Raw genomic sequence first — 9,894 nt, forward strand, 5'->3', positions numbered from 1 at the left:
CCATGAAGACGGAGCCCGGGCTCGCCACCGTCAAGACGGAGCCAGGACTCGCCGCGGTGAAGACGGAGCCGGGGCTCTCCGACGAGGCGGCCTTGAAGTGGGCACGCAGACTGGGAGCGGATGGAGCTAGAGCGCCAGCGCCGCGCCCTAAAGCAGTTCGCCGCTAGTTGCCGCGGCCACGACGAGGGAGGCGTCGTCGTTCTCGACGACGACGACGCGCCGCCACCGGTCTGCCGGGGCTGCCCCGGGCAGGGGTCCAGCAGGGGTGGCCGCGTCAAGGAGGAGAAGGACGACGACGAGCGGACGAGGACAACGGCGATGGCGGCGACGGCGGCGACTTCGCCGCGCTCAGCGCGTTCTTCCTGTAGACTAGGCCTTTATTTTTTAATTTTGCTATGTAAAAAACTCTTTAAAGTCGCTGAAGTTTATGCCCGTTTGCCGAAATTTAACCGGATGTCTTTAAAAAAAATTAAAATCGCCTTCTGGGGCGACCCTGGGGCCGGCAGCTGGGAACCAGATCGGCCCCAAACCGATTTTTTCGCCGGGTTGTCCCCAGGCGGCGATTTTTCGAGCCCCCTGGGGGGCCAACGGCTGGAGATGCTCTTACTTGTAGTGATTAGTATATGTATGTTGTGCATTCAATCGACATCATATACTCCCTCCGTTTCTAATATAAGTCCATTTAAAGATTTTAATACGGACTATATATGTATGTATGTAGACATATTTTAGAGTGTAGATTTACTCATTTTGCTTCGTATGTAGTCCATATTGTAATCTCGAAAAGGTCTTATATTTAGGAACTGGAGTATACACCTTTTGTCGTCAGAAGTAGATGTGTCGGGTACACAACATTGTCGTGAACCATGGATCATCTGTGATGGCAGTGATACAACACGTCTCCTAGGAAAAATACCTGTTGTCCTATAGATGACAGGGATGGCACGCAATCGAGCTTGGTATTTGTCACTTTGATTAGGCAAAATTGCGTAAATCAGCCAGGATGAAAGGAGCTCCTTTTTTATATTTGTATTTTGTTGAGGGGTAGACAATTATTTTGTGACAACATCAATACATGTATTGAGGATCAAGTAGCCAGGTTCTTCCATCTTCCTAGCAGTTGTCGACAACCATAGGTTTAGGGCATTTTAACAAATATGGCAGGTTTAGGGCATTTTAACAAATATGGTAGCGTTGTGCCATGCCCTAGTCCTCTAGGCATGTATTTGCTCAAGTCTGATTACTGTTTCTTGATCAGACGATGGCATTTGTTGTCCAGATAATATCCAAGTTGTTTACTCCAGATATCAAAGGAAAAAGAAAACAGTGATGACGTGAGCCCCTCTCCCCACTTCTCCCCATGTGTTAACCCTAAAGTTCTCCCCCCCCCCCCCCCCTAAACTTAATTACCTTGTCGAGAGCAGGAGATTTCTGTGGTATTGGTTCATGAGACATTTAATATTTCTAATGTCATGCAACTATGTTGTTTTTCTGTGATATTCACTTTGCATTGATAACCTGAACAAGATTAGCACGGCCTTTTAAGGTTATTAATGTTCCCTGCTGTGCACAATGTTACGATGCTTAGTGTTACTTGCAGAGGAAAAGTGAAGAGGAAAGGCAGAGTCATGGGCAACTCCTTCGCTACACGTTCAGCATGTATGTGTATATGCATGCAATTCATAGAAGTTCTTGTCAATTTGTAGTTGTAATGCAGATTATGCTTTCAATACACAAAAGTGCAAAGAAAAGTCGATTTTTTGTTCAGCAGAATTCTTGCAGTCTTAGAGTTCTAGGCCTGAGGTAAAGTGAGAATTATGTTTACTAATTGTGGAGTTAGTGAAATACCAGTCGTGTCATGAATACTGAACTCTTTTTTTCTGAAAAAACAAGCAATTAGATAAATTAAAAGTTACTTGTCATAGATAGTTTTGATCAATAACATTTTTCTGAAAAGTGAAAAGAAAGAGGGGGCTCTTTTATTCATCTCAACAAAGGGCAAGAGCTGACCATTCATCTCAAGGAGAAGAGAACATAACATGGGCGCCCAAAGGGGAGGTATTTGAAAAAGATAATCCAGACAGAAGTGTCGCATTTTGCCAAAAAAATCTCGGAAGGGGCCTTATTAGGGAGCAACATTTAATCATCGCCAAAACCAGCACTACACACAATATGCTGATTTTTATGCAGATGATTACAAAACATAGTGCTATTTGTCCATGCACATAGAGAACTTTTCTGCTTCTTAAAGTTTTCTCTAAGGTCATATTCTAGTAACACTTCTTCTTCGGTACAACCCCCCTGAAAACATCAACGGTCCAGATCGTCCTATACCCTTTCGCCTGAAAACTTAAAAAAGGGTAGGATGGTCTTTGCCCCTGCCCCTCCCCCAGTCCCGGCCCCGCGACGTACCCGCGCGGCCCGTCGACGTACGTTCGTCTACGCATTTTCTTTTTACTGTGGCGACGTACGTTTTTTTACCGCGTCGATGGTCAAGCGCGTCGGTGGTCAAACCACGCGTCGCCCGCTGAAAGCGCGTCGTGGCGCGTGAACTGCGGCCCGCCGCCCCGTCCCGTCCGTCCCCTCGCCTGCCGCCCCGTCCCCTCGTCTGCCGCGCCGCCGCCCTCGACTGCCGTCGCATTGATAGCCCGACGGCCCGACCGCCCGCCGCCCCGCCCCGTCGCCTCGTCTGCCGCCCCGCCGCCCCGTCCCCTGTTTGCCGCGCCGCCGCCCTCGACTGCCGTCGCATTGCTAGCCCGACGACCCGACCGCCCGCTGCCCCCGCCGTCTGCCTATAAATCTCACCCCCCGTCCGCCCGTCGCCGCTAACACCGCTCCCCGCCCGACGACGCAAAGACCGCTCCTCTCCCGTCTCCACCTCCCAAAATCCCGCCGGCGACATGTCGTTCCACCGCGGCAGCAGCTCCGGCACCGGCGGCGACGACGGACCCAGCGCGTGGCCGTCGAGCCTGAGTACGCCGGAGACGAAGGAGCTGCACCGGTTCGGGCTCCTCGTGCCGCCGGGTTGCCGTCTTCCGCACGACTGGAAGCTCGACAAGGACGGCTACCCGACGCGCGGGCCAGGCGCCACCGCCGAGGAGAAGCGGACCGGCGGCCGCAACAACATCGCCGGCCGTCACGCGTTCTGGGACGGCAAAGAGTACGCCGCCGTCATCGGCGCGTACCGGCTGGCGGAGTCCGGCGTCACGCCTGACCTCGTCGGCGACCATCGCCGCCTTCTTGTCCCGCGCCCCCGTCCAGCAGCGCGCGGCCGTCGGGCTCCTCCCGCACCTGCGCCGGCGCCCGCCGATCCCCCCGCCCCGCCGGAGGTGGAACTGCCGCCGGAGCAGTTAGTTCTTCGGGAGGACGGTGATCCCGACGATACGCCGGGTTACCTCGTCGCCCTACGCGCGTCGGCGGCTGCAGCGGCGGCGGCTGCAAGGGAGGCCGCCGAGCAGGCGGCAGCGATCCAGGCGGCGGCGGCGATTCCGCCAGTGGTCCCGCAGGCGGAGGCGGAGCCGCCGGAGTCGTCGGACGACGACGTCATCGACTGGGAGCGGCTGGCCCAGGACAGCGACGACGACGACGAGGGCGGGGGTGACGGCGGTGACGTCGGGGAGGTCATCGATCTGTTGGGTAGCGACGACGAGGAGTAGTTATTTTTTTAAAATGTTCTAAGTATGAACTATGTATCGCTTATGTTCGAAAAAACTCGTCTGGTTTCGGTAATGTTGAATGGACTATGTAAAATATATTTATGTTCAATCTAGTTTGAAATTTGTCTTCAAAGTTTGTTCAAAAAATTAGCTAAATATTGAACGCTTATTTTGAGAAAAATTGAAAATTTTCCTCAAAATGCATAAAAATGTTTGTAATATATTTAAAAAATTTGCATCGAATATACATAGCACAGAATAAGGTATGCAATTATCGGAAACACATAAAATAAAAAATATTATCTGAAAAAAATTATTCTGTGAAAGTTGAGATATTTTAATTTTTAATTCATTAACATTTTCTGAAATATTATTAAATTCATTAACATTTATGAATCAGAGAATATTTTTAAATGGTAAGATCATGATTGATGATCTCATAGAAAAGATTGTGAAGGATAAGAGCACTGATGATGACTTTATTCGGATGACATTTCTAGTTCTCTTAGGAACTATAATTGCACCAGTGTCTCATGAATACGTTCCGAAAAAGTACTATGCCTTAGTGAAAAATATTAAGTTCATAAGGAAGTTCAACTGGAATGCATTCACTTCATGATTCTGCTTATCGGAGATTGATAAGCTTCTGCAGGACGGCCATGTTAGGCAGTGGCCCCAGGGGAACCTCGCCCTTTTGCAAGTACGTTCTATTTATTAATTTCAACACTTTTGTTATAAAATGGCACGGAAGAACATGTAATTTAATTAGTTTATGTGTTTTGCAGTACCTATACTGAGAGAAGGTGCAACCAATCACCGGTCCAAAATATGATCTGTTGGCATTGTTGAGCCCGCTGATGAGGAACTGGACGGAAGATATGACTGTGAGAAGAGACAAATACGACTACGAATATGGTCGTGGTGTTGGGATGGTAATCCTAGTAATCATTTTTTTACATTTATGAAATAAAGTAAAGTGTGCATATGGTTTTTATGTATAATTATCTTGTTGCACTTGTAGATCGATGACAACATTACAGAGGAGTATAGGTTGAAAAAAATTACGGAAGAAGAAGCTCAAAAAACCAAGAAAGCTAGTAGCAAAAAATCTAACGTTACTGGAACGAGGAAAGAGGGCAGTACCTCGGAGGCTTCGAGCCAGAAGCCTACTATGGACCGGATTTTGAGTGAGATGAATGAGCTTCGGAAGGAAATGCTTCGTTTGCCAGAGTTATGCGCACAGGTAACACTTGAGCACGTCTCTTTAATGTCCATCACTGAATTGAAGAACTAAGATGAAATGTTTTCTTGCAGAGGATGATTGAGAAACTGAACAAAACCAGCGTCTCCTACAAACCCAGTAACCTGGAAGAGGACGAAGAGAATCTGTACGGAGGCATTAATGAGTCTTCAAACGATGTTGGACGTCCACAAAAAGAGTTTGTATATCAAAAAGATGATTCAGACCGGTTCCGCACACCTTCCAAAATGAATTTGCAAAAGGATGATAACGGTGTTGATGTAACTTCTCGTGAAAACACACCTTTTTACTGCACACCTGAGTACTGGGATAGTTTCAAGGGTGATATGGATGATCCTGTCCAAGTACCAGAAGTATCAGATGAAAAAGCTGCCACATCTTTAGAGACGGACGAAATCGCATCGCATGCGTCGGTTGGTTCTCAAGGAGTACAAGAGGAAGTGGAGGAGGTTACTGGCAGGCGCAAGCGCAGAGGATCACAACATGTCAAGTCTCCTTATGTGGTCCCTAAACCAAACAAACGTGCAAAACGTTCTGCCAAAGGAAGTAAGTTTTCTGTGTTTCTAATTGTTATTGCGTAACAATTATTTATGTATTTGCGTTTGTAAGTATTTGAGTGGTGCGTTACAGAATTGTTCCAAAATGGTGATGTTAACAAATCTGGTGATGAGTATGATGTGGTGAAAGCGTCCATCAAGTACGTGCGTGCGCATGAGCATTTACAAAAACATGCCAAAACAGAAATTTTCAATGATGGCATGGAAGAAGGTCTCACTGTGAGGAGAGCTTGTCAGATTATTAACCATGAGTGGCTAAGTGGCGACGTAAGTTAATTTCATATATTGTTTTACAATTCATTCGAAAATACCATTGTTAAATCTAACACATTATTTATAGGTAATTGATGCATACTCATCATTTTTGGTCGACAAAGTTAATGATGATCGTTTCATGTTAACAACTTGGAGGATACATTAGTTGCTTCACGTTAGACCCGGAAAGAAGACCGCCGGTAATGATTATGAAGCAGAGTCGCATAGTAATGGACCCGTGAACAGATGTGAGGACGAGTATTTCAAAAAATCAAAGGTAAGTTTGATTGTTAATACGGTACATACATACGATATTATGTGATGATTGTGTTTTATGGTCCTTGTGATGCAGACTTACATTCCTCTAAACAAGCAAAATAATCACTGGATTACTGTCGTCATGCATAGCGGAAAAAGAGAGTTTCAGGTTCTTGACTCGTTGATGACCGGAAAACTTGACACTGTTACTAGAGAACTCGTTGAGGACCTGGTAGGTTTAACTTGCAAATGTGCATTTGGTAACATTCGTTTTCTTTAGTACACTGAATGACATGCTTTCCACCATGTTTGTTATATCTTTAGAGAAAACAACTAGCAGAAGATATCCAAGAAGCAAATGCAACCGGAATTGTGAATTATCCGGATGTTTCCAAGAGGCCTATTCAAACGTATGACATGCCAAAACAACATGATGGGTGAGTTTTTACTTCGACAGAATGTTGGTCTTGTATGTACAGTAGATATTTAATCTTCGTAAATTGTTTGCACTAGGAATTCGTGTGGACTATTTCTCCTTCGATGCTTTCAAAATTGGGATGGTGACAAATGGACAGGCTTATTTTCACAGGTACGCAAGTCATGTTTGGACTACGATGTACAATGAACGCTGTGCTAACACCATTTTTTTTCAGACCTCAATTGATGATTCAAGAGAGTTAATGATTGCGCAACTTATATTTTCGGAAAGAAACAAGCTTGATGAAGTGAAAAACAAAGTTATTCGGATATCAAAGAAGAAGAAATAGATGCGGCACGGAGGAGTTTTGCATGTGATTGGGTGGTACTGGAGGACTTTATTTTCCAAACGCTTTGCGCACTTGCTTATAAATTTTATGTAATACACTCTGCTTCTGAATAGTTATATGTAATAGACTCGGCACTTTTCCAAATGTTTTTTTCTGTCCACATGATATTTCGTTTCATAAATATTATATAATGATTTTTTTTGTTTACATGTTTTTTTGTTGCCGAATAGTTATATGTAATCATGTCGTCGTTAAATTTTTGTGCACTAAACTATGGCAGCACACAGCGTTTTACTTAAAAATTATTTTACATAAAAAAAATGCCCGCCCGTCTCCACAGCGTTTCTTAGTAAGCCCGTCGTTATCAAGCCCAACGGGCGACTACAACAGGCATTTCGGAGGACGCCGTGGAAACCAGGCCCAACAAGGCAGAATCGACGCGGCACATCGACGGGGTAGTAATCAGAGGAGTTCAATGCAACGACGGGAGCTGAGTATATAAGCAGGTCGTCGTCCCCTTCGGCCGGCGAGGTGGGACTAAACTTGCGTCGGCCGCGGGGCGACCTGGACACAGCCAGACGCGACGTGGGCCGGCCCAAAAAGGCACTGGACGGCGCGGTCTTCTCGACTGCTCGACGCGACGTGGGCCGGCCCAAAAAGGCTATTGACGGCGCGGTCTTCTCGACAGCTCGACGCGCCGTGGGCCGGCCCAGTTACCACCGCTGAGACGCCGCGCCAGTGAAACCGACACAAGTTTAGTCCCACCTCGACGGCCGAAGGCGACGCCGACTAGTTTATATACTCAGCTCCCGTCGTTGTATTGAACTCCTCTGATTACTACCCCGTCGATGTGCCGCGTCGATGCTGCCCTGTTGGGCCTGGTTTCCACGGCGTGCTCCAAAACGCTTGTTGTAGGGTCCCGCTGGGCTTGATAACGACGGGCTTACTAAGTCACGCTGTGGAGACGGGCGGGCATTTTTTTTCTTTTTTTTTCAACAACAGTTCACAGAGTGCTTCTTCTATTTTGATATATTTGACAGCCGACGGGACTGTAGTAAATACATGCAGAATTCATAAAATAAACAATGAATAGTGAATATTTATATCAACAACAATGTTGTCTCAACATAACAATTGTCACCACAGTAATTTTATTGTAGTTGACAGAAAATAACAAGTCTGAAATGACAACGGTCCGTACGCAATAATCATGTTTCACACATAAAATACTCAACACGAACATAAATTTTACAAATGTTCTTCATATAAATGGAAGAGGTAAAACACTCGCATCGTCTACACTTGAGTCTTCAAGCCCAGTTGCTGCATACAAAAAATATGAGAATCAATGCACCGTTAATGAAACAACAAAACTGACATAAACAAATAATAGACATACTCTTCATTTTTGCTGCATGTGCTCCTGTTATGACCTGAGCCGCTGCATATGCTACATTTTCGTCCAGATTTCTCGTCAAATGCTTTAGGCCTCTCATTTTTTGTCACATCTGGGCCACCCTTACCGCGACCTCTACTGTTCTGCTTAGGTGCGCCCTTGGTGGAAACCTTTACTGGATCACGAACCAGAATATGATCTCGGTTAGGCTCAAATGGATTACTGTTCACGAAGCTTCGCTGAATATCATCTTCATTTCCCTGAATATCCTTATTCACTATAATATCATCCAGAGCTGCCATCAACTTGTCGAATAAGAAAGGATTACTGCATGCGACATGACAGGCTTCTGAAGATTTGATGGTCAACTCACTATATCTAGCTCTGTCCTCACCACTCGACCAACCCCACGCAAACAAATCGCTGGTGCGCTTCACTGGCAGTCCAGCTCGTGCTTTTTTTGAGAATCTTCGCAGGACACAACACTTGGGTATCACAGGTAAGTTCAGTGCATTCAAAACATGAATAATATGCTTGCAAGGAAGCCCTTTGCGAGTCATACTTCGGCAACTGCACTTTATAGTTTCTGCCGAGTTACCTGGCGTATAGTCCACATTAAATCTGTGATCCCTGTTATTCTTCCACGCAACCACAAATCTCTGACTATCGGTCCCTGTCAGTCTATCAATTACCTCAAGCTCCTGTACCTTCTTCATATCTTGTTGCAACATATAAAAGTTTGCCCGCGTGAATGCTTTCGCAGCATACGATTCAATGGCCTGACACTCAGTCACTGTTACTGGAAGAGTCTGTGAGGCCGTGTAGTCATCATAAGCTTCATTCTCACGGAGGCGAACAATACAATTCTCGTAGTGTACAATCATGTCAACAATCGTCATACCATAGTCAAGATGAAGGTGCAGGCTGGAGTTCAGACTCTCACTCCTCTGATTACTGCGCATACCAAGGAAAAACCCACCAGACAAATATGATGCAGCCCAAAGCGTCCTCCTCCTGTACATCCTATGGAGCCATGTTTTTATTTTCTCCGTCTGCCATTTGCGCACAAACGCGGCCCATCTCTCCTCAAAAACCTTATGTGTAGTGGCATAGTACAATAATGCCCTAAACTCCTTCAATGACTTGTGGTTGAGGTGTTTCTGCATATTCTTTTCAATATGCCATGAACATAGACGATGCCACACGTCAGAAAGCACCTTCCTAATAGCCCTTATCATCGCTGCATCTCCATCTGTAATAACTGATTTGGGCCTCTTCTGACAGTTAGCTTTCAAGAACGTGTTAAGCAACCAGACATATGTAGCCTCAGTCTCGTCTGAAACAATGGCGCAGGCGAATACAGTAGTGCAACGGTGGTTGTTCAGACCCACAAAAGGGATGAACGGCATTCCATACCTGTTCATCTTGTATGTGCTATCGAAGACAACAACATCACCATAGTCTAGATAATCCCGGCGTGACTGCGAATCACACCAGAAGAGGTTTTGGAGCCTGCCTTCAGCGTCAACCGTGTGCTCAAAGAAGAAGTCTGGATCTCTGTCCTTTCTGGTCAACATGATTCCTACGGCAGTATCAGCATCACCTTGTGCAAGCAATTTCATCTTCTCCCTATAGCACATGTTGTACAACTTTGTCCTCTGAAATGGTGACTTTGCATACGACCCATACCTGCTAACGATGTTGTCAAAAATGATATGTTTTCTTATCCCAGCTCCAGACATAG

The 9,894-nt window shown here is 45.9% G+C and overlaps 1 pseudogene; it reads left to right on the forward strand.

The window, feature by feature from the left end:
- Positions 1–2,900: 2,900 nt before the first annotated feature.
- Positions 2,901–6,754, forward strand: LOC123181912 (uncharacterized; annotated as a pseudogene).
- The last annotated feature ends 3,140 nt before the right edge of the window (positions 6,755–9,894 follow it).

This window comes from Triticum aestivum, chromosome 1A (assembly GCF_018294505.1).
Source record: "Triticum aestivum cultivar Chinese Spring chromosome 1A, IWGSC CS RefSeq v2.1, whole genome shotgun sequence".
In the NCBI taxonomy this organism is placed as follows: Eukaryota; Viridiplantae; Streptophyta; class Magnoliopsida; order Poales; family Poaceae; genus Triticum; species Triticum aestivum.